The 25,093-nt window shown below is 49.1% G+C and overlaps 1 protein-coding gene across 2 annotated transcripts in view; it reads right to left on the bottom strand.

Annotated features, from left to right (window-relative positions):
• Positions 1-25,093, bottom strand: part of LOC119459281 (fibroblast growth factor receptor 4) — a 95,688-nt gene that overhangs the window by 57,242 nt on the left and 13,353 nt on the right. For both annotated transcript variants that reach the window (XM_037721112.2, XM_049666187.1), the window contains exon 2: positions 21,615-21,662. The gene's annotated coding sequence lies outside the window, so the exon portion shown is untranslated. The remainder of the gene's footprint in view (positions 1-21,614; positions 21,663-25,093) is intronic.

Genomic DNA, 25,093 nt, shown 5'->3' with positions numbered 1-25,093 from the left:
AAAAAAAACGAAACAAAGAGGACTTGAGTTATATGCAGAACTGCACAAAAGTTAATATTCATATAGCATATCTGCAAAACTTACATGTTGCAAAATAGATCGCTGAAATTTGAAGCAGCAGCAGCTCAGTATAGCTTTCGGAGAAAGCAAGGCAGTGGTAGCAACATACAGATTTAAGAAGCAGACTGCACTAATCGATGAAAAGTTGCAATGCGAGAGCAATAGAAACACACTTGGCGCGCCTCATTTAGAACTGGTCGCTTTAAAATGTGATGTAATTAATCATTTGTCGTCCTCCAGGGGAACTGGGGCTTCAAACCCTATAGTTACGGGATCGACAGCTACCCAAGAACAACAAAAAAAAAAAAAAAAAAAAAAAAAAAAGAAAGAAAGAAAGAACAAGAAAAGAAAAGAAAAGAAAGAAAGGATGGCACAACGTTTCTCTGTCGCTACTTTAAAGGAAAATGTCAAAGGAAATAGCATGAATTGATTGTTTACTCTTCAGGAATTGCGGATATGCCAGCCTGAACGTTAAGAGAGGTTTGGTCTACCAAAAAGGATGCAAGAGCGAAAAACGGGTGCCGACGTGCCGCTGAAATTCTCACGCCAGTTGGCCGTGATGTCATTAATATTGTTAGCGCCTGCTCAAGACTATTCAACTGTTCACTGGTAAACAAGGGCGAAATTGTATTCTGAAATGAGCAGATACTCAAACTGACCACTCTTGCGAGGTTTTCTTGCACACGAACAACCCAAATACGGGGAAATACCCGGAAATTCGTGACATCACGGTGACTTAGTCGGGACCGCGTTTCGTGTGCGAAATTAACCTATGGCTCTTTTCTTTTTCACACGTCAATATTTTTTTTTCGTCCCACTGCAGCGGTAACCGGGCGCAGAGACGACAAAATTGCATCAGCAACGCTGTGTCTTCAAGACGGCACCTCTCGTCGAGGGAATATGGCATGCATCTGTGCAAGAGATTTTTGGAGAATCCTGCCGGTCATTGACGGTGTCGTAGACGTAATTATGCGTCGAATGAGTCCTCGCGTCACGTGCCACTTTAAAATATGCATCACTAGCCGCGCTTGGTTCCGTCTGGGGTCTCCACTGCCTCGGACCCTGCCCGAAACGATGGAGTCTGTTGGCGCGGCCCCTCGGGCGGCCAGTCTCTCGCTGGAGCGCAGCTGGTTTGTTTGACTTGGCCGCGGTGTCGACCGTCGCTCGAACTCTGCACGCCCCGCCGAAGGGGAGCCCGACGAGTGAGGATGCGTGTCGACGCCGTGCAGGCGGCAAGGAAAGGGGGAGTGAGGTCGGCGGTTTGAGAGCTTTCTTGCTTCAAATATGTTTTTCTTCGGTTTATTTTTCTTGTCCGCTTGCGTTTCGAGTAAGGCACAGCAGTGCTTCTTGTTTGCCTGGTTGCCCGCGTGGCGAAAAAACAAAACAAAAACAGGAAAAGTAAAGCAAGGGCTAAAACGGTTTGCCGCGCATTTGCGTATTGGTAAAAATGCAAAACAAGAAGAAGGCGCGGTTCGTGATGCCCGGAAATGCTCGCTAAAGAGCAATGCCTATACCATTGATTGCCGTGCACTGTCCACGAAACTTTGAAGAAAATGATCAGGGCCTATATTTACAAAAGACGTCTTACGCAAGGTTTGTTCGTAGAAGAAAATTTTATCCAATCATGATGCAGGACATATAAAGCGAATGCGACCGGCCAACGGCAAAGAGCATTTACGAACAATAAGCTTTTTGAATGGGCCGAATTCACAAAATTTCTTGCTTGTAAGAGCTGTTTGCCAATGGCCGGCCGCATTTAGTAATAATGTGTCCGACATGACTAGCTCGCATCTATGCTTAAGAACAGTTGAAGCGTAAGGACTTATTTTTGAATACAGGACTCGGCGCCGAATTCATAAAGCTTGTCGTTCGTATATTCTCTTCGCCATTGACTGGCGGCTTTCTCTAATAACATGTCCAGCCTCAGGATTGGCTGGAAAATGATCTTATGAGCAATTGTAGCGTAATAGCTTTTTTTTGTGAATACGGGCCCTAGGCCCGAATCTATGAAGGTTTTATTTCGCAAGAACCCGTTGTCATTGGCTAGCTGCCTGCGCTAATAACGTGTTCGCGACGACGACTGGCTAATGCTTGTTCTATTCTGTATCCCCCCCCCCCCCTTTTTTTTTTTCGCTCTTCATCATTGGCTTGTAAACCGAAGTGCTGTCGATATATCGCTAGTATCGGCCACGCAGCGCGGCGTATGATAAGAAAGAAATCGATGAAAAGCGTTGTTGCAAATTACCAACCATGTGCGAAGCGTCAATTCCAAATTAGTCCCTTTCCCGTCCGGTCTAGCTGATACTAATGAAGTGAACTTAAACTGACGTATCACATGTCCTCGCTCGCCTTAGCAAATGTCGCAGGCGAGGAACAATATATTTATGACATGATCCCAGAAAAGCATGCCAGTAATGCATGAAGAACGTTACGGCGTGTACGTATTCGACGACGCACAATCTGCCCAAAATGAACCGTTAAAGAGTGTAGTGCTGTGATGTTTACTACTCGCCGCGTTTCGCCGCAGAACACGCGTAGTCCAAGGCCGATGTAATCATTCATTTCGCTCAAATCTGTTCCTCTCTTATCATCCACCTGTCACGTGCGGCCGATCCTGGTGATACGTTATCACAAGAACCAGCTCGGACCTCGGACCACTGACGAAGCGCGAAAAGCAAAAGAATTGGAATATTAAGTCTATGGACTCGCGGTACTGCTGAAAATCTTCGGTCGTAGTCCCAAAGCATCTGTCCAAAAAAAAAAAAAAGAAAAGAAAAAAAAGAAAAAAGAAAAGGGGGGAATATCGCGCGGAAAGACAACGCACGAAACGCCATGTAGTGCGGGGGGAAGGCGAAACAGGCGATCGGATAGCGAAACAAAACGAAACAAATGACTGCATTTAAAAAAAAAAAGTTTCAAGCGAGGAGGCTGGAGGAGAGGGCGCAGTGCGCAGCATGGCATGGGCGGCACAGCGCGACGCCTGAAAAACAAGATGACTCGCAGGCCGCCACCTCGCGCTGCCCCAGCACTGTCCAACCTCGGCAGCAGTGCCAATGGCTTTGTGTTGGCCGCGCTGACAGCCCCAGGGGATGCGGCGCGCGCTGCCTCCCCCAGGAAACCCGAGCGGACGGGCGACAGCCGCGCACTGCACAGACCGCCGGGGTCCGACCGAGGCTCGTAGGACTCCGCCAAGTGTCCAATTATGCGCAGCTGCCGGCAGTTCTCGGCCGTGCTTCTTGCCCAGACCTTTGCGAGAGGGCTGCCTCGGCGGAAACCGCGAGTCGTCGCTGATGGAAGCAGTCCTCCCACGGCTTTATGGCCCTCGGGCACCGACCGGCTGGCAGCCCTGTGCCGGCGGACCCCGTGCCAGTTTCGGCCACGCTCAAATGGCTCCTAGCCCAACCGCGGGGTAGAGGGTGAAGAAATGCCTTTCCTTGGGTTTCCTTCGTCGCCTTCACCCTTTGAGACCATTTCTATACTGTCTTCTCTCGTATTCTTCTGTTTTCCATCGTTTTTTTTTTTTTTAATTTACGGTCTCCCTCTCTGACTTCTATTTCTTTTTTTTTTGTTTTTTTTTTTTTACGTCGCAACACAGACAACAAACAGAAAAGGGGTCAGAAAAATGTGTGTGCGTGTGCGTGTTTTAAATAAATTAACAGAGTGACCTTACAATATTTCAGCTTTAGCGTGAGACTCTCGAGATAGTCACTTGAACGAACGATGCCCAAGATTGCGAAGTGCCACACACTGAAGCAACGCTTAAACTAAAACTTATAGGCATCGAACTCCTGGGACCGAATTAACGAAGGTATTTATTCATAAGAACTGTGAGCAAACACAATATTTGCGAAAGTGGGAGGTGCACTGGCAAGCAGTTTTCACTGCGAACACTTTCCACTATTCGGCCATTGATTTTTACTGTGCGCCCTTCGCCCGTATAGAGAAGCACCGACTACATGTTTTACGCCAATATACGCTTCAAAAGGCTCGAGCTCAAAGCGCCACAGGACTCGTTGGTACATTGCAAATACGTCCAAGTAGTGCATTCGCACTTTCACCCAGCGTTAGAGTGCTTTCGGTTCATGTGTCGTCTCACCCATGTGGCCAGACTAATATAGCTGCCTCCCTCCCGATTCTTATATAACCGCCGCTGAGCAGTAGACATTGCGCGTTCACACATCAAAGGTGCTGGGCCCTCCGAAGGCTTCCCAGCCAGCGCCTCCTTGATACGCGTTGCAAGAGTTCGAGAATGAACTGCAGTTGTGCGCAAGCAAAAAACCGCCGTGATTTTCCAATGTGAACTTGTTCACAAGGAGACCAATAAGAGCGCGTGTCATCCATTTGAGGGGGCGACCTTGGCGCGTAGCATACGCGGCTCGTGCGTCCGCTAGTGCTCGGCGGCGCCTGTGCAGCGGGCAGCAGGCAGTGCACCGTGCGCGCCGTGCTCTCGTCCCTGTGCTGGCTGACATGTGGCTTCCAAATGAGTCGCCTCAATGGGGCGCCCTGTGGCGCGGCCGGCCGCTTCCGTTCGCCCGGCTGTGCGCACAAGAGGCACCTCTTGTGCGCCGTGCACGAGCGGCCTGCCTCCGGTTAGCGCGGGCCCAGCACGGGGGGTCTCGGGACCGGCCAGGAAGCCCCTCGAAGTGACCCCGCTTTCCTTAACATGGTCACCCGGATGCTCGTTGGCACTACCAACCGCCCGCCGATTCCGGTGACAGCAGGAAGCGCGAACGCCGCCAGTCAAACTCGGCTGCCACAGAAGCAGCTAATGTTTATACGCTCAGGATCCCGTTGGACTCAAGGACACTGTACGGGGGCGCACCAGCTTTGGCGTAGTCCAATGATCATACTCTGTAAGCTTCTGCCTTCAATGGCACGGACTCTCGCGTTCGTTTGGTTCTGTTCCATCCTTGGGATCAGTCGGCTGTTCAGGATTTGGTGATTGAGTCCTGAACAGCGACTCAATCACCAAGCTTGGCTAATCATAGACGTGGCGTGTATCTATAAAGCAGCTCGTATAGTAAAACGCCTCTTGTGAACTGGCGCATGTCAGTAGTGATAGCAAACATATTAATATGCGAAGGCGACAGGTCAGGGGTAAATAGCTCCTCAGAAGAGAAAAGCTTTGGGAATTCGGTCTGCGGTGTGTTAAGAGGCACATCTTTATTACTGTCATTGCTCATTGCAGCTCTAATTCGATAAGGCGTAACCTAAGACTGTGCTTTCTCATCTTCTAATTAGATTGCGGGGCAATCTCCGCGATTCGCATGTACTTGTATGAACGCGCAAGTGGGACGTACAGGCTCCTTCGGATTGGCCAACCGGTCATGCGATAGTAGGCCTGTGTGGAAAGCGGATTTGCTTTCCACACATTTGCTTTCAACATGTGGTGCTGGGAGGCAGCGACCCCATGGTGATTGGATCGTCCTTGTCGATGACGCCGAGGCCAACCGGCGTCAAGTGGGCCATGTTTGTTTCGGTACGGCTGATACCGACGGCATCACCCAATCGCAGGCGATATTGACATCCCGGGAGTGCAGAAGACAAGACAAGAGGAAACGGGGTGGTTCTTTTCGGGCAGTACCCTCCCTTAATTATATATAATACACGCGCCGTTGCTTGGTTAGAGTATGCTACCATAGCATGTAGGAGTTTCCACATTAAGCTACAGTATTCTCGCGGATGAAATGATAACCGAAGATGCCGGTCTTTCTCTTTCTTTCTTTCTTTCTTTCCTTCTTTCTTTCTTTCTTTCTTTCTTTCTTTCTTTCTTTCTTTCTTTCTTTCTTTCTTTCTTTCTTTTTGTGTTCCTTGATTTCAGTCGATAACATAAATGAAATTAAGCACAAATGATAGGCTAACATTGGACGAAGAAATGCTATTTTTTTTTATTTTTTTTCTGGATAAAATTCAGTACATAGAATCACTTTCAATTGATTCTTTCGCGATGAATGTATCAGTCACAAAATTCAGGTTGGCGGGAATAGTAGCCGCACTCATATTGATTTTTTTTTTCAATCAAGGTGAACGTTTCAGTTCTGCTTTATATTATTTGGCGTCACTTACTGATGCTCACCGGACCATCGTAAGCTACGAGTTTGACTGCTAGTGGCTTGGACGGAAGCAAAGGTACCCTCCAATCAATCCACGCATAGATATCGGCGATATCACCTCGTGCCGCGTGGAGAGCAGGGGCTCCTTCGACTTTATTCCATTTGACTAATCTGCGAATGAACTAATATTGCCCGGAGATACAAAAACAGAGAAAAAAATGAGAGCTATTTAGTTCCGTGCCTTTAGGTCCTATGTCTCAATCGATAACTCGAACGCACTTGAGGATGTTCGATCTCCGCTCGTCTTATCCGGACATTTCTGGCACCTCCCTGCTTCAGCTCCAGTTGAACGGATCAGTCTCGCACCCATGTCGTCGTAAAAGGCGTGCTTATACGCCGCGTCCGCTATCGAATCCGCGCTGGCGGTGGGCCGGCCGGCATCTCCTATCGTCGCGGCACCGTGGGACGCGTGGCTAAATGGGCAAGAATTGTCACTGTGGCCTTTCCCGGTAACATAAGTCACGTGCCTAAATCCGGAGAGCCGCGCGCTTAGAGACCCCCCCTTTCCTATTGCGCCGGCCGGTTTGCCATGCGATCGGTAGGCTTGATATAAAGAAGAAGAAAACCTCTTCCTTTCGGTTTTAAGGGCGAATTTATGACTGCGTCAAATGACCGGGCCCTTTCAGAAGGCGGCAGGGGACGGTTGCGCAAAGGCCCCCGGTGCCGGGAGGGCCGGCAAGCGCCGTACAAACTGAAATCGCGACTACCACGCCGTTGTGGCCTCCCTCTCTATCTTTCGGACACACTCACTGACCCCAGACCCCGACGGTGAGTAATACCTCGGCAATGCGCGTACGGTCGCGTAGCCGAGGTTGATGATGCCATTTGCGGTCTGCTCACGAACGCGCCGCTGAATGCCGCGACGTACGCGCTCCGCGCGCACTCCCGCATCTGACATGCGGCCGCCGCGCCGCTGTCCGGCGCAGGTGCGTGGTGAGCTGCGTAGCCCGAGCGGGCTCTTTACCTGGTGTCCAGGGCTGCTTCGACGCGCACGGTGGCGGTCCGCGAACTCTTCCGCGTCTCGCCATGGAACAGGGCCGAATGGTATACGAAATACCGCGGAACAGCTACAGCGATATACGATGTTCATGTTTTTCTGCGTCTTTCGAGGGAGTATAATGCGTCTGACACGGAGCAACGTTACGTATACCGCAAGTTCGAGTGCATACCCGGAGGCCATTTTAATTGTTTTTTTCTCCGACGCACAACATGCGATAAAAGGCGGCGCATCAAGGCGGCGCACGAGCGAACTTGCCAATGAGACACAAATAAGCACACGCAGGCAACAACGGCGCTATTCGGTGGTTCCGCCAGCCTGTTCGGGTGCAAACGAGGCGGGCTGCACAGAAGTAGGAGGTTGAACGCGCTGCATGACACGAGGCTGCACGTGCTGGAGAAGCGCCTCGCCGCGGGGTCTGTCGTGTTGTGAACGCCTTGCTGCACTCGATTTGTCACTCTCCATGGTGCGGCGCATAGTATAGCCGCATTATAGTAGCGCGTAAGGAAAGCAGCCGGCTCGAGTGACGCTGGCTCTTTAGTGACGGCGCCGTAATAAAAGGCGCGTGGAGGGGAGGGATGTAGGAAAAGGAGCCAGCGCGAGCGCGAGCCCCGTGACAGGGAGATCCCGGGCGCCTAATCTCGAATCAAGCATGGCGTTCTCCCAGCTGTGACGACGCAGCGAGCGAACTCGATGGCCCGGCACACTTTTTTTCGGAAGGCAGCCATGAATGACGAGCGGAGTAATGACTGTGTTTGTCGTTGTCGCCACCTAATTGATGGGTCGGAGCGCACCCTTAACCTTGACGAGGCCGGCAATTACGCGGGCGTAGAAAGTGTGGCCATCGGCCTGCCCCGTCCAGTTTCAATCCCTACGCTTCCTATAAAGTTTTTACTTGACTATAAAGAGCACGTCCGAGACCACTTTAGTTGTTATTTTGTGCGCGAGTCTGTAATATGTTCGTTTTCACCTATTTCGGTTCCATCGCTGTTATTTTTCTTATCTTTACTGAATATATTCATCTTCGGCTGAAACGTTCGGGACAGGTCAATGACCCCTACTGCACATCTGATAACGGGCCGTAATATGAAAATATTGCAATACACATAGTGTGAGTGCACACACACGAAGCATGGGCGAACGAATCGCGCAGATTCAGGCTGTCGTGGTGGTGACCACAGTGACGTAAATTAACTGGCGGAGTAGTGCCAATGTCTCACTTATTGAGGAAATCTTTATTCTTACTGTAAATCACAGCATTTCGGTCAAGCGAGAGCATGCCGCACGCAGATGTCCACTCCATAATGTCCGCGCGAGGTCCTCTGAGAAAATTGCTCTGTGGGCGCTCCGTTATTGGTGTCAACACGTTCAACAACAATGTAACCTTACAGAAGCACTGAAACGTATAGACGTATTCATGCGGATTTATGAATGAAATAGGCAGCACATGGCAACCACTATTGGAAGACGAGAAAACAGAAAAGAGAACACGTTAAGTAATTTTTCCGTCATATTGCAGCAGTATTGCGGATTCTTTCTTTCTTTCTTTCTTTCTTTCTTTCTTTCTTTCTTTCTTTCTTTCTTTCTTTCTTTCTTTCTTTCTTTCTTTCTTTCTTTCTTTCTTTCTTTTCTTTCTTTCTTTCTTTGTGTGTACTGTCATGTTCACAAGTTCTCATTACCAAAACTGAGCTACCGTCTTCAATCACATATACTACTCGTGGCGCATGTAGCATACTCTGTCACGGTCCCTGGGAACAGCGGTACTTTCAGCTCGATTCTACTGAATAATGATGGGGATACTAGCGAAATGACCTCATGCACGGTACCCACATCGGTCCGCTTTGCAGACGACGTGAACACTCCATTCCTTTCATCGACATGGTGGTTGTCTGTACATGCAGTCAACACAAGGTATGGACCTAACTGCGATTATCGGTGTCTGAGGTTATCTTGCGTCGTGACCGTGAAAACGTACGCTCAAAAACCTCAGGACGCAGAGCATGGGGAAGTACTTTCATTGTTTTAGCAGTGCTGTGCGCTGTTTGCTTACCCAGCATGGTGTGATGAAACGCTAATAGCTCTCTTATCGCCCTCGCTTGCGTCCCTGGAACAACTCTGAGGGTCAAGCAGTCAGCATGTATGCGTGCTTGCAAGCGCGCGAAACTGACAAAGTGGCCGATATCTCAGGTGTACACACTGCATGCTGTGTCGACAAGTGCTATAACACTTAATCATGCGCACAATGCATGCACACCCCCTACTTTGCGCACGCGGTCTGTACGTATAGCTGACGTCTTTAGAAGCGGCGCAAGACGTCGAACATGAAAACGAGACGAGTGACCGAAGGCACGCGTATTAAACAACTATACGTGCTCTCTTTTGAGCTATATATATACCCGAGTCCATTGGACAGAGCCTTTGCGCGTGTTTTGTTTGAACACGAGATGGTGTCCTAACTATAGTTTGTGGACACGTTGTGTCAGTGCGGCGCTTCACATCGGAAGTGAAATCATCTTGACGGCTGCATATAACGTGAGCGTGCGTTGTGCACTACACATGCCGGCTTGATGCCCGCATTTCGGCGTACCTTGATGGTGGTGGTATATATACGCGTTTTGTAGCAGTGCGTCATTTCCGCGATTTCAAGTGAGCGCACCAAAGTCCATCGATGAACGAACCGCTAGCGCAACTCACGGAGTCATACCAGCAATATCCCCACCTATCAGTATACCTTAAACAAATAAAAACGGAGATACACAAACGGAGATAAAGGAGGAAATACTGACTCTCGCAGATGAGGTGCCAGTTGCAGAAAGACAAGTAATATGCGTACTACAGTCATTAATGAACGTTATTGGTGCGCTTTCAGCACACTAAGTCAATTGGCTCAAAGTGCAATGTATATGTACTCAATACATTGAGTGCATGCAGTGCTATCATCCCTTGAGTTGAGAAATGCTTCACAAGCTGTACTATCATTTCGGGCACCGAAGAGCCAAAAGCGGCCTCATCGATTGCCAGCACAGAAGATGCTGCGCTTCTTTCTAAACAATGCCTGTGCGAACGACTGCACACTTGAGCGTGATTTTTCTTCTTCGCGCCTGTGTTGTGCTCACTTTGTGGTGTAATTTATCTTTCCGTTGCCTTTTATCCTTCCCCCCCCCCCCCCCCCCATGCAGGGTAGCAAACCAAATATTGCCATCTGGTAAGCTATCCTGCATTTCCCTTTATTAATATTTCTCTTGTGAATAGCCGAATAATCGAACGAGTGGCAAATCAAAATGGCAAGACGAAAGCCTTAGAAACCCAATTAGGGATGGCTTGAAGGTCATTCGATGAGTTCATGGTAACTTTCGCTGTGAAAAAAAAAAATAAAAGAAAGAAAAAAGAACGACCGTTCCTATAATAACGATCTCGCCGCTTGCAACCTCAGTGCTCGCATTTACGTCCATGATACCGGAGAAAAGCAAACTTGATAAATTTTCCACTCGACGATTTCGTAATAACCGCGAGGCGTTCAAAATTAATTTCGAGCCGCTTATTACGGCGCCTGTTGGTCGCAGAGCACCTGTGCGTTTGTTCTCGTAAAACTCTGCACGCTGTAATTACGACACGTTGATTCCTTTCTCTAGTTCACAGTTGAAAAGGGCAGATTCCACACGCAATCACAGTGCTTCCACGGAATCTAGATTAACGCTCAGAGCACATCGCGGATAACGCTCGCAAAACATTGCGTATGAATTCAAGATCAACAGGCGAGTTTTCAAAGAATAAATGGGTTTTTGTTTTGTGCGCTCCAAGAATGCAGGCTTCCGCAACTTTTCTTATTATTTTTTTGCTATGTTCCAAGTTCTATCCCCGCGTGTTGTCTGCTTACTTGAAACATTTTGGCCCGTATTCAGAAAGGCGCCTGTGTCCATATTCACAAAAAATCATCTTAGCCTGTAACTGTTCATATAAGCATGCGCCAGCCAATAGTGGTATTGGACATCTTATTAGAGAAGACGGCCGGCCAATGGCAAAAAACCTCTTCACAAGCAACAAGATTTGTGAATTCAGTCCCTGTTGCGTAAAGGCACTACCTTACTGGCCGGCGTTCAGGCTCCCGCCACTCGTGGCAGTGATCGGCGCGATTAAAAGACGATGGCCGCAGAGATAACGTACGGCACTTACGTAAGAGAAGTTCTGCGAACACGGGCCTTTATGTTCTTATGAGTTTTGCTTTTATCGGCTCTTGTGTCTTTCCCAGACATCTTCCGCCATTCTGGTCTTGTTGGGCTCATAACGGCATTCCGCTGTCTCAAAACAGTCCACCCCCCCTCCTCCCCCCCCCCTCCCCAAAAGGAAAAGAAAGATACATAAAATAAAAATAAAATTTAAAAAAATCGCTGCGAGAATGAATGAGTGAATTAAATAATGAATTGTGGTGGATTTGTTATAGGAAAAATGACGACCATCATCATCATGATCATCATTAGAAGAAGACGACGACGATGACAAAAATTCCGTGATTCATAATGTTTTTTTTTTCTTTTTTTTCAAATTCTCTTTACCTCCCGACCATGATGGAATACAGCTGAGAGAAAGGAAAGCAACACGTACACGTGAAGACTGATGCTCCTCCGGATTAGAAAATCGGCCTGTTTGACCGTTGCTACAGTTAAAAAAAAAGAACTGGTGCGCCCTTGGGACCGCAGACATATACTTACAACATCACATGCAGACTTGCCGCATGCTGGCTGCTGCAGGCTTTCGAGGCTGCATAGAGGGCCGCACGCTTTACAAGGTATGTTTATTATCTGTACTAAATAAGATGCCTGAAGTTACGCGAGCGCATTCAACGCGTGTGTGAGGGGAAAGGGTTCGAAAAATCAGAAAAGAATCATATAAACGTACTAGACATACCTGGGCATAGCTAACGCATATAGACCGCCGCCCGAAAGCAGAAGCGGTCCAAGTTCTCCCTCAGTTCGAAAGTTAGCTTGATCCGCCTAGCAGCCCACGCTTGGCTATATACGTGTGTTTCGAAACAAGCTTCTGCGCCACAATGTACCCGCGGAACTGGGTACAGTGGGTGGACGCCAAGTGTTTCAAATTAGGATCGACCGAACTTGCGCTTGGAAAATCTCTTCATCCTTGAAATACCGTTGTATTCAAAAAAAAAAAAAAAAAAAAAAGAAGAAGAACAACAACAAAAAAGATGGCGGGGGGGGGGGGGGGGGTTCTTTCTGTCCGTGTAGAAAGGGACGGAAAATTGTTGCCGAAGACGGCAGCTGCGCAAACGGGTTCAGGCGTAAGCTACGGTCGTGGTATCGTTCGGGTACGGGCCACCTCGAATGTCAACGTGTTTCATTTATCTTTCTTAATTGAGGTTTTCGAAACTTCTCATAACTAGCCGGTACATGCTTGTTCATAAAGAAAAGCAATAGCCACGTCGTAATACCTTACGCAATGACTCTCTTTTTCATATATGAGCAATCAATGCAGTCAGGCTCATATTATTCTATTTCTATACGCTTAATATAGAATATACTGCGGTTTTCTTCGGAAGGAACCCCATGCGCTGAAAAACGCAGCGGTCGGCGCAGTGCGTGAAGTTTTGACGTCGCTCCTGCATACAATTGCAGCTGAGGGACGTTGGCGCGAGAAGGTTGCGAGTTACACGGCTGAAAAGTGCGGCTACCTTTTATAATAGTGCTAAACAGCCGTCTCTTGTGAAACGAATGACTTTCGACGTTATGTAATACCTTACGCATTACCTTTTCCCGCGTTAAATCGTGACAGAACTCTGTATAGAGCGTAACTATCTCCTTTTACTCTGTTTTTCCTCTCCCATATATCGGAAGAACGAAGGACCTTCTGCCCTCAGGGACGAAATAATTGAGCAGCGGTGCGTGCGGCCGCAAAGCCGCGAGTGTGCGTAGTATATCTCGGGGCGGAGGGCGCTTGCGAAAGAGGTCTTCCATTGAAGTGCGTGACCTTTTCGTCCGTGAATCGAATAACTCGCCGCCGCCGTTGTTGAGACCCGTACTGCGCGGTACGCCCAGCGATTTTCTTTTTTTTTTTTTGCGTACGCGACTGTCTCGGTTTTGCTTTTCTCTCGAGTTCATTCTCTCTCCTTTGTTTTTCCATCGGCACGTGGCCAAGCCACGGTATATACACACTATTGGTTCCTAGCGGCGAGATTGCCACTGGGTCAGTGTTTCATTTCTTTTTTTCGGCGGTGCGCGCTTACGCGGAATCGATGGCGAAAGCTGCGGCCGCTGCTCGCTCCACGCCGAGTGCCTTTCGAGTGATGAGTTAAGCGCGGTGTTTAACCCTTTTTGCTGCTTGCGCACGAGATGGAAGAAGCGGGAGAGAGAGAGAGAGAGAAGAAGAGAAGGAGGGAGACTCGGCACCAGGCCAGTCTTCGAAATGTTTGCTAGCGCCGAGCGAAACGTGATCTATGGTTTCCGAGAGCTGCAAACGCCCTGGCGAACGCTCCGCACTTCCTGTGTTCGCTGACTGTATACACCACGTGCGCATTGTCATTCACACGAGGGAGAACGGCTGCCTTCAAAGTGTCGCTCAAACCTATGTTACTGCGTGTTAAAAATAGTACAGCGCAAACAAAACAACAAAAGAGAAGTAGCATTGACGGCCTGGAACAGGCTCTTTGGTTATCGAATTACTGTACCGCTTACTGGAAAATGTAGTCAACTGTGGACTCGTTGCGATTTAGTAGAGAGAAGCAATCCCCCGAGGGAGCCATACATGTTTTCTAGCAGGTTCAACGTTCGTCTTACTTGCGTCACAAGTTTGGGTACTGGCGTAGAAAATAATAATAACCACCTAGGTGCGATTGCAACTTCATCGCCATTTGTGGATCTGCCTGAAGGTATCGCGTAAACTGTAAATTGTCGTTGTAAACGAGGTCATGACAACGCTTGAGCTGCACAGTGGAACGCTTCAAGGTGTGGAAAGCGCCGTCTTGGCTCTATCGAGCGCAAATGCGGTTGTTTATGTTCCGTGACATTTTGCGAACGCTTTCCGGTGGCCAAAAAGTACCTTCAACTCTCCGCATCGTAAGAAAAAATATTGGCGCAATAACAATGTGCTCTCATTGCCAGCCGCTATATATAATGAGTCATATACGAGGAGCGCAGTGTCATATAAATGCACAAGCGTTTTTTTTTCTTTGTTTTTTTTTTTTTTACAGCTCAAACGTTCGAGCACCGCATAAATCGAGAAATCTCGTTCTAATTTCCCTATGAAATGGAATACACGGTGGAAATCCTTTCTCGTCTAGCTAGCCGAAATAAATCTTGGACTTGAGCGACGAATCAGCTTCGGCAGCACCCTCGGAAACCACGTCAATTTTCGCGCAACCGCGACCGAATGCGGCCGACTCGTGAATGGAGCAAAATCAGTAAACAGAGGCACGCGCGCCGTTGAATCATTGAAGAAGGAGGACGTTCGTCGCCCTCCTTTCATTCACTCGCCACGGCGGAAGCAGCGCGGCGGCGTCGGCGGCTGGCCCGCGCGAAGTGCGTCACACGCTTTGACGCTCCGTAAAGGGGGCCCCGTACGCAGACAGGGTCCCATGTCTTCTCGCGCGGCTTATTAGTGCGCCGTCGCCGTGTTATGACGATTGCCTCTGTCTTGCCTATTATTTGGGCCGCCTTGCTCCGTCTTTCTTTCTTTTCCCTCTCGCCCCCAGCCACTCCCATCTTTCGTTTTCTCTGCCGTGGTGGATCAGCCGGCAGATGCCCGAGTCCGCGAGAGCAATTACGACACTCGAGTCGTCGGTTCCCTTGGCGGCTGCGCGCGCATATCTCGCTGGCGTCGGGACGCGAGTCGCGCATGAGACGCCAAGGCAGCCGCAGTCGGTCCGCGCCTAATTTCACAAGCGCCGCCGTTCTGCGAAGCCCGACAGCCGGCGCCCTTACACGGAGCGTGTGCGCGCAGAGGCTTTTTTTGCATATCGAGGCATTTTCTCCCGTTTCGCTCGACACACGGCGGAACAGCTCCGAGCGAGGCAGCTTCGGGATACTAGGCGACTGCGAATGATGGACATTTAAACGGGGAGGAGAATGAAGAACAAGCGCGATAACAGTTCACCGAAGCTTGCGTCCGCCACATTCGTCGGCGGTTTGCGAAACGGCGACTGGTGTGACTGATGGGCTGGCGGAGGCAGAGAGCGGAGAAAAGACTCGCTGCGTTCCGTTCTTCCTATGTTTTGTTACGTCGCTCGGTGCAACCGTTCGTAAAAGTATCAACCTTGGAGCTCAAAAAGCATTGCGTGCGAGAAGCCGGATTCTGGAGGCCATTTGTACAATAGAGCGGCTCGGGAGAAGGGCTCCTGAGAATCACGGCGTACCAACAGCTTCGTCAATCTGTCTGCGATTCAGCGCAGACGCAAGTTAGAAGCCGGTAGGATATTGAATGAGAAATTACAAGTCGCTGACGAACCAAAATTGTATCCCATTTTGCGTATCATAATGTTCTAATATGCACCGGTCATATACGTACAAAAAGCTACCACGGTCTCAGCCAGAGGGATAAACTGAGGAAGTCCAAAGCAAAAATTATGCTAGCCGTCCGTGAATTTACGAGCCCTCGTGTCCTACATATTTCACAGTTTCTAGGTCATATAGGATTTCTTCCGTTAGCCCCGCATCGTTCTGTATTTGCCGCGCTCTCATGTTTCAATCAATATGCATATAATATGGTAAATAAAGAAAGGAACACAGGAATGTCCGACAAGTTTGCCCTTCGTGCATGCACTGCGAAAAACTCTCTGAAAGTGAAGCAGGGCCTAAGCATCGCTGTGCAAACACTCTGCGAGCGGTTTAAAATCGAGAAACAAAAACAACCAAAGACAAGAGGACTTGGCGGACAGATGAGAACGCCGAGAATTCCTGAGCTAGTGGCGGCTCACTTCGCCACCTTTCACGGGTGTCGTGCCAAAAAGACTGATGCTCCGACATGGACCGGGCGCGCATAGCGCCGGCTTCCGTGTCGAATTGGCCACATCCCAGAGATGCGGGTGAGAGTCACTCCTGCGTGCGGAAGTGTACAGGCGCGTTGCCACTAAAGCCGTACGCGCCGAGCCGCGCCGTCGTCTCAATTTTAATTCGCCTTCGCAGTCGCGTGCGCCGCGCGTAACGCGGAGGCCACGCGTCTCCACACGGTGCGCCCCTGTGCCCTAAATGCAGGCGAACATTGCTCGTTTTTTCTGCTGCATGGGCAGCGCGATGCGAAAAGTTATTTCGCTGCACTTTCTTCTCTGACGCGCGAGTGACGTCATAAGGCCATTTCTAGAGTACGAAAGCAACTGTACAGGCTGGGGCAATGGGCACATACATTGGAGGGGCACGGAAGAAACGTATTTGACGAAATATCGTATGGTCTTTCTGAGGCTTTCAGTGTACTTACCTAGGTCTATGCCGGGTGCTCTCTCCCTTTTAAGACTAAACAGAATTTTTAAGCATCACCAATGGCAGATAGAACAATTCTAATCTTTAAGCTGGATTACTCGATGAGATGGGCATTACTTGAATTAGAAATTAAAATGCTTAAGCGACCAATTGACAAAATTGCGATACTTAAGTTTTTAACGAATTGCATTAGGCACGTATTGCAATTTATGAACTGTAGCTGGTGAGTTCGCAAGGCGGTGTTCACTTGGAACGAATTCTCAGGATGACATCAGTTTCGACATACTCATTTCCAAAGTGCGCGCCTAAATCCATGGGCGTTTCAGTTACTGTTATGCTTCAATGCTTGAAACGACGTTCTCTTAAAAAAGTAAGTGGGACGACAATGTATTTTTGTATCAAGTTCGACGGCGCGTATCTCGAAACCGACGCATCCTCAGAATTCGTTCCTAGTAAATATGCCTTACTATCTCACCAGCTACAATTCGTAAATTGCAATCATGTGGTAAAGTAATTGGTTAAAAACTTAACTGAGCTCAATTTTGTTAATTAGTTGATTGCCTATCTTGATTTCTCGTGAAAATAATGTCCGCCTCTTGGGGTAATCCAGTTTCAGAATTATGATCGTGCTATCTGCCACAAGCACCTTTAAAAAAAAAAAAAAGTCACCTTATATATCAAAATTTGAAGCAAATACTTTTGTCTTAGGCACTTCATGTGAATTATTTTGTGTATCGTTCTTATCGAAAGCACCAACACAACCACGGCCGGAAATCAGGCCTCTGGTGTTTGCTTCGCTTGCAGCCACAGGCAAAATACCATGTCCTGCACTGCGTTCGTTGTCTTACAGCCGGAGAACAACAGCACGCTACAAGAAACAGCGCATAGAGAACCTCAGCTCTAACCCGATTACACCATACCTGTGTTGTTTAAAGCGTAACGCGAATCTGAGTGCGAGAATGTTCTTATTATTCTTTGGTGCTTGGGCAGTGGAAGTGTGCGACTCACGTGTTCGGGAGTCAAGACAGCGGCTTCGGAGCCTATAATGCACGAGCGATGCAGTGGTGTAGCTAGGAAACTTTGTCGAGGGGGAGAGGAACGTTTTAACGGATTGGGTCAACATCTTTCGGCAGCGCTCAGTAGTTTTCAATTTCCCTTCTTGCCTTCTTACCAACCATGCATGGCGTCATATCCGCTAAAAAGTATGTTGAGCGCATTCGAGCGTTTCAGTTTCGTTGGCAGTGCAGCTGCCGCCTTCAAGATCTTCAAAGTAAAACGAGAGCATGGAATCTGCCCCCCTGCCTCCCCCCTCGAGCCGCTTAGCAACTCTCCAGACGGCGCGACCGAAGCCGCGACATGCGGGGTTTGTTTACACCATTGGGCGCTGCTTACATGGCGCTCGAAAGCCACAGTCGTCTGGGGACGCCCGAAATAATAAACGGGCCAAGCAACGGCCGTGCGCCGGCACACGTGCGGCATGACGCTCGCAGACGAAGGCCCCGTTTCCTTCCCAAACTGCGTGGGAATGCCAGAGCGGCGGAAATTATCGAGCCGCGTTTCCGCCATTTGCCACCAGTGCCGGGTATTGCCAAGTGTGACGCGCGTTTCATCCGCGGCTTGATATATACCCTGCGATGGGCGCAAGGAGAAGACAAACTCGTCGTGAAAGGAAAACCTTCATAACTGCGCTGCGTCTCATAAGCGCTCATCGATTCACAGGGGCAGAGAACAGCAGTGAGGAGTCTCGTGTGACAAGCAATATTCTGTTTCTCGATAAGAAAAATCAATACATTAAAAAAATGTTCAAGACAAAAAGTGAGATCACGAACTGCCAGACGAGGTAATTGTGTAATGTAGATGTTTCACACGAATCAAGAGTCGGGCGAAAGCAAGGTCGAAGTGAGCATTAAAAAGCAACAAAAATGTTACAAAGGACAGGAATAGAGGCGAGAAAGGGGAAAGCTTGTGGCGAATGAAGGGTTGTACGGAGGTGGTTGTGCGCTGTCTGACAGGTGACGCGATTAGGCGGAGGATCTCGCCGTCGCTAAATGTCGGCGGCGCGCCATTTCTCGACGAAGAAGAAACGATCCCAGACAGGAGCGAGAGCACCGAGCGCCGCCGCCCGCACGCCGCACGAAAAGGTGTTGGCGCAGCTACTAGACCTGAGATCGCGAAGGCGTTGCTCACGCCAATAACCCGTTGCCCTTGGCGTGCCCGCGGTGTGCGTTTCGTCTCACAATGGAGCGCCACTGTCGTGGGATTTCGATCGCTCGGGCTGCGGCCCTTCACGGCCGCCCATCTAATTTTGCCCGTCGCACGCGTGATTCCCCCCCATTTTCCCCTCTCCGGCTCGTCGGCGCGCGCGATACGAGCGGTGAAACCTTTGGCGCACCTCTGCGCGCGTTGCCGCGGTGACGCGCGAGCTCACGCAACCGCGACGCGACGTGACGCCAAGTGACGAAACTGGTATGATTGGCCGCACCACGCTGCGCGCCTCGTATAATTCGGCCGGTCGATCGTGCAGGCGGCAGGAGCGGTAGGTGACTTGCGGCAATGTATCAGCTGATTGCAGAAAGCTGCGTCGAAGCTATATAGCCAGCTTGGGGGGGATCGTTAACGCCCCTGTGGCATCGCAGTCTCGCACGTGCGCAGATCGCCGCTTCCAGCGGCGCACCTCTTTTCTCCAGGTTGAGACCGTTGCTTCCTCTCGTGTCAGACTGGAGGTGGACTGCTGGAGAAAATAAAGTGGCGCTGGAAACGCGAGGCGCGCTCGTGACTCGCGCGCACAGGGAGGAGGGGGAGGGCAGTTTCTTGGCAGACTGCCCGACTCCCAGCGCTGGTCCTCAGAACGCTTGGACGCTGAGTGCGATTTGGTGCGTACCGCGAAAGACCCGCTCGCGGGACAACGTTGGTGTTTTGTTTTACTTTCTTTTTTCTTGTTGTTTACGCTGTTCGAGAGTGTCTCTGTCAAATCTGTCATAGCAGGCCGTGAGAGCGCGCCTCGACCCGCCGGCGCCGAGGCGTTTCAACGTTCGCGGGAGCCGCTTAAAGGCGCGCTTAAGTTGCCGGTGAGAGCACGAGGGAAAACGTTCTCTTTCGGGTGGCACTTGAGGCAAAGTTAGTCGGTGCCCGACCTGCGTGCGATGCTTTAACTTCCCATGCGTTCAAATGGTCCCGTACAGGGGGATCGAACAAAACTGGGTGTAAAGCAACAATTCCGGTGACCTGAGCAGCTCGCGGTTGTTTTCAGAGCACACGCACATGTGTTGATGAGTCGGAGGGCTAAAAATCCTGCGAACCTGTGAGATACGTTGCCACGAAGACGGTTCAAATCGTTTCCCAAACTACTTAACTTATTGTTTGATGTGACATAATGCTGTTATCACACTTTCTCAAAATGCCTGATTTGATTTGGTCAAGTACTTTAACTTTGAACACGATCTTTTCCACGCGATTGAACCAAATACGTGTTTATCGATGTATTATTATAGCTTTCAACATCTATTAGTTCCTCGTGTCCGAATTGAGTTACTTGCAAGAGTAATGCGTTAAAAACCTATTCGGGCAATCTCTACATGATAAAACAGCCTGTTGCAGATATCCGTTAATTTGGGTCTCCTAGCAAGGTTAATAAGGTCCGTTTTAAACATTTTCCTGTGTGTGTGTGTGTGTGTGTGTGTGTGTGTGTGTGTGTGTGTGTGTGTGTGTGTGTATGTATGTATGTATGTATGTATGTGTGTGTGTGTGTGTGTGTGTGTGTGTGTGTGTGTGTGTGTGTGTGTGTGTGTGTGTGTGTGTATGTATGTATGTATGTATGTATGTATGTATGTATGTATGTATGTATGTATGTATGTATGTATGTATGTATGTATGTATGTATGTATGTATGTATGTATGTATGTATGTATGTATGTATGCGATCAATGTACTGCAATCGATAGGGGAAGTCTTATGATGCAGTTGAAATTGTTACCCAACAGTAATGCAGCTTGAGTCGGCATAACCGAGCACTGAACTCCTGCTTGCTATATAAGAGCCCACCCTACGCAACTTTTTCGTAGACTAATTCCCAGTATTCCAGCATAGCTTAATTTCTACCGTTGAGCAGCGAGCTCCGTGAGTTTGACGTTTGGTTCGCGCTGCAAACGAGGAGAGGCAAAAATATTTATCAGTCAGAAATTTCTGGAAAGCTATAGAGACAATGAAAGAGCAGAGTGGTACGAAGCCAGACTGATGGTGTCTTTTATGGTAAAAAAGAAGAAAAGGGAAAAAAAAAGTGAATTCTTAATTTCATACAATGCCCCCCCTCCCATAACCTCTGGTAAGAACGTTCCATCTTGGTCGGGCGGACGCATTACAAATTGATCATCCATAGCGAGTCAGGGGTTCCGCTGTCGCTGCCGTATACCACGGAACAGGCAGGGGCTTAGAAACAAAGGCAACGCCCAATCCGACGCTCGCTCGTGAGCTGTGCGTGCGTGCGTGTGTGACCCCGTGTCAATCATTGGCCCCGACGGAGTAATTAAAGTTTTCGCTGACGGAATGACGGCCCGACGACGGGCCATTGTGGCGCGAGACATCGATTGAGACGCGCGACGGCGGTTCAGCGATCGCGTGTGCTCCGTGTCTCTCAACGGCCCGCGCGGTGGCGGCCGAGAACGACTCGAGGAGCAACGGCGACCTTACGCAAACACGTGCATCGTCGCTGTCGTCTTCTTCGCGGCCTCGTCCCTTCTCTCTTACCAGCCTTTGTTTGCTCCGCCGCCAACCACGAGCGAGCCTTACTTGTGGGAGCGCCAACCACGCTGGCCTTTGTTGCGAAAAGAGAGTCGCTAATAGTTCGCGCTCCATTCGTGCTATACTCACCGAGCCGCGGCTTTTCTTGAGCGAGAAGATCGTCAAGTAACGTTAGGTAACTATCGATGTCCTGGACAAACATGCGCGCTCACCCAAAAATAAAAAATAAATAAAAAATAATAAAATAATAAAAGAAGAAAGACATTTATAAAGCGTGGAAGTACTCACCTTATCTCAGTCGAGAATGACGTATTGTGGTCATAGGGACGTGACCTCCTGCACGAAAGAAGAAAAAGAGATAAACACGTGCTATTGTTCGGGTGAACTGACCAAACGAAGGAATGGCGGTCATGTCAAACGCAACACTATCAGCAGGCCTAGCTAACGGTGCAAGCAAGCTCCGTGCAATATGGCATTGCCGACCGACGGCTTAATTTCCTTCGCGTGCGCCGCCTGTACAGGCGCCGCTCTTCGTGTAGTTGCTTCATATAGTTGCTGCGGATGCTGGGCGGTGACGTTGATTCGATTCGATTCGTCTTGCCTTATCTCCGTCGCGTCAGTTCGCGTGCCTTGCTATCTCACGCATGATTGATCGGCGCATTGGGCGCATCGGTATTTCCCTAAATCCAGCTCTGCTCGTCATCCACTGGCGATTTCTCTTGGCTCGTTTTATTTTTTACCTCTATAAACAAACACCTACTGCCGGTTATATGAAGAAAAAAAAATTGTTAGCCTCAGTGATGGCACTATTTCTTGTTTGTTTAAACGCCACACTATGAGCCTGAGTCCCGGTTTATCATGTAGTACAAAACGTTCATGTGGACTGACTCTTCACAACGTTTCTGATTACCAATAACAATAAATAAATAAATAAATAAATAAATAAATAAATAAATAAATAAATAAATAAATAAATAAATAAATAAATAAATAACGAGAGAGAGAGAAAGAAAGAAAGAAAGAAAGAAAAAAAAGTTCACCTGTCTCGCTTCTTCGAGAATTCTTATCGAGAGCTATGGTACAAGTCAGTTAACAAGAGATGTACTCATCCTCTATCAGTGTCAAAAGCCTTTTCCTTCGCTTCATGTCCTCATAAATTGTGTAAAGCGCCCACTTTTACTGTGCCACTGTATACAAAGGCCGCAGAGGGCTTTGGTAACAGTCATGCAATGACTGTTACCCTAGAGGGTTAGTAGTTGGCGAATTTGTTTCGCTATAACTGGTATCTCCTGTGGCTGACCACAAAACTGGCACCTTACGATGAGAATGCTCAACTCACTGGTTCAACTGTCGAACAAACTGTGTCGGAGAGAGAGAGAGAGAGAGAGAGAGAGAGAGAAAGCACCCGCGCACTGTAATTTCTACATTTCGTGCTGTCTAAGGCAACCCAGAACTTCTACGCGCTAGACCTATTCAGTACTATCTGTCGCAATATTCTTCGTGCTTGCCATAGCCGTATCCCTAAAATCTCTTTCTGAAATCGTTTCAGTGGAACGAACATTAGGCTCTTCTATATGCCGGTTGTCTCCACCAGATGCAAGTGTGATTTGCCTACGCGACGCCGCTCTTATCGGCAGCATTGGTTCGTCTCTGCGCCGAAAGATTTCGAAAGGGATTGTTCCCGAAGACAAAGCTTTCAGGGAATACCGGGCAGGCAACACGAATAGCAATGATGAGGCGAGGATCCGCACGTAGGCGTTTCGCCTTATATAGTACACGTGGGCGGCGGCGTTGGGATTTATATCGGTTACCGGCAACAGGCCTTCGCGAAAGGAGCGCGCGCCGACGCATCGCTCCTTTTTTTTTTTTTTTTTTTTCCTCTCTCACTTCGTGGAGAGCCAGCCGTTCGATCACCGTCAGAGCGGCGAACCGAGACCTTTCCGTGTCGATATGGCGTGCTCGCCCTGTTGCCGGGCACCACTTTTCGGGTCACCCCTTGTGACCACAGGATCAGAGAGCCAGTGCAGCGTCACGCATAACTCTGACAAGGTTAATCTTCATCACCAACACCATAGGGCGAACGCGATAAAGAAGCTACGAAAGGTAACGGTACGTGGAATATTTAACATTACGAATACGAGTAGTATAGTATCCGTTCTTCTTTTATTCATTCGATTAATAAATTTGATACACACTGATTATGCATTATTAAACCAAAAAATTATTATTATTTCCTATTCTACGATTTTTTCGCCACGAGCTCTTCGCTATGGTCAAAATTTTCCGGGCTGCGCCCACTTCGCCCGTCTGTCACGCGACTGCACAAAACCGCGAGAACTGACCAGGCCATATACACACTAAAGATACACTATTATGCCGAACGACACTGAATTATTTTTTGGAATAACCCGAGACTGCTCCTTTCCGAAAGGTATAAAGATGGCTGCTGGCTAATCGCTTTGCCATAGGCTGGTCGGATCTGCCGGGGCTCTGCGTGTAATAAAAAATGTTGCGTGGTAGTATAACGTTGTTGAGCCCATTCTGCACGTATACTACATCGCTCTGCTAACTCTTCTTCGCTGAGGAATTCGTTTTAGCTTCCTTTTTAACCTTCCATTGCATGCCGCTGCAATTTTCGACCAGTCACCGCAGCTAAGCAGAGGGAAGCGGACCAATGGCAGGCGCAAGCACCACCCTCCTCATCCGATAACCTATACTTTCATTGACGCAGAGAGTCCTAGTACATGGGCCGTGTTTTCTGACTCGAGACCGGCTTTACACAGTATGCAGGCAGTTCTCCGTCGTGGAGCTCACGAACAACTAACGTACAAAATTGTCAAACTGCACCACGACGTCAAACAGAAAGGCCGCGGAATTATTTTCCAGTGGCTCCCTGGCCATTGCGGGATCAGTGGAAACGATCATGCAGACAAAGCTGCCCGAGAGTCCCATTAAGAACAAGACAGCGTTCCCATTCCTCTTTCCAGGACAGATGCTGCAAGGCAGCTTCGTCACCTGGCATGCGAGCTATCTTTAACTGAGTGGAACACACCAAATATAAGGCGCGCCAGGCTACACGAACTGAACCCTTCGCTCCAACTCCGACCTCCACCCGGCATTCACCGACGTGAGGCATCGCTTCTATACCGGCTGTGGTTGGGAGTGGCTTTCACGAAGGCGTACTGGGTGGTGCTTTGATTGGAATGACCGAAAGTGCTACGTGCGACGTCTGCGGCAGCGAAGAGAACATCGAACATTTATTGTGACACTGCGATCGATTTCAGTCGGAAAGACAAACATTATCGAACGCATAGCAACGACTGGACGATCGGCCGTTGCCTGTGCAGGTGCTCCTTGAAGACCGTCCCCATCGCTCGTCGGCCCACAAAGCCGTGAAGGCACTGTTGTCTTTCTTGAGGGCGACTGGACTATGTGAACGCCATTGAATTGCTCAGACCCTCCGCGTGCGTGTGGGAGCTCCCCGTGCCCTTCCTTCCCCCCCCCCCTCCTCTCTCTATCTCATCTTTCTATTCCCACTTTCCCGTCCCCCAGAGTAGGGTAGCCAACCAGACGCATTTCTGGTTAACATCCCTGCCTTTTCTCTTTCTCTCCTCCTCCTATACTTTCACTGCGCTAGCTCGGACCCACCGGAACTATCTGCACCTCTTCGCGCTCCTCGCCTCTTGTCAGCCAGTTAGATAAGAGGAACCTGTCAAGGCAGCTAGGCAATGCTATTTGCTTTCGAAGCAAACAAAAGTGATCTCTTA

The sequence above is a fragment of the Dermacentor silvarum genome, chromosome 1, assembly GCF_013339745.2.
Source record: "Dermacentor silvarum isolate Dsil-2018 chromosome 1, BIME_Dsil_1.4, whole genome shotgun sequence".
Classification (NCBI taxonomy): domain Eukaryota; kingdom Metazoa; phylum Arthropoda; class Arachnida; order Ixodida; family Ixodidae; genus Dermacentor; species Dermacentor silvarum.
Note: the sequence above shows the minus strand (reverse complement) of the source record. Positions and strands in the feature narration are given on the sequence as shown.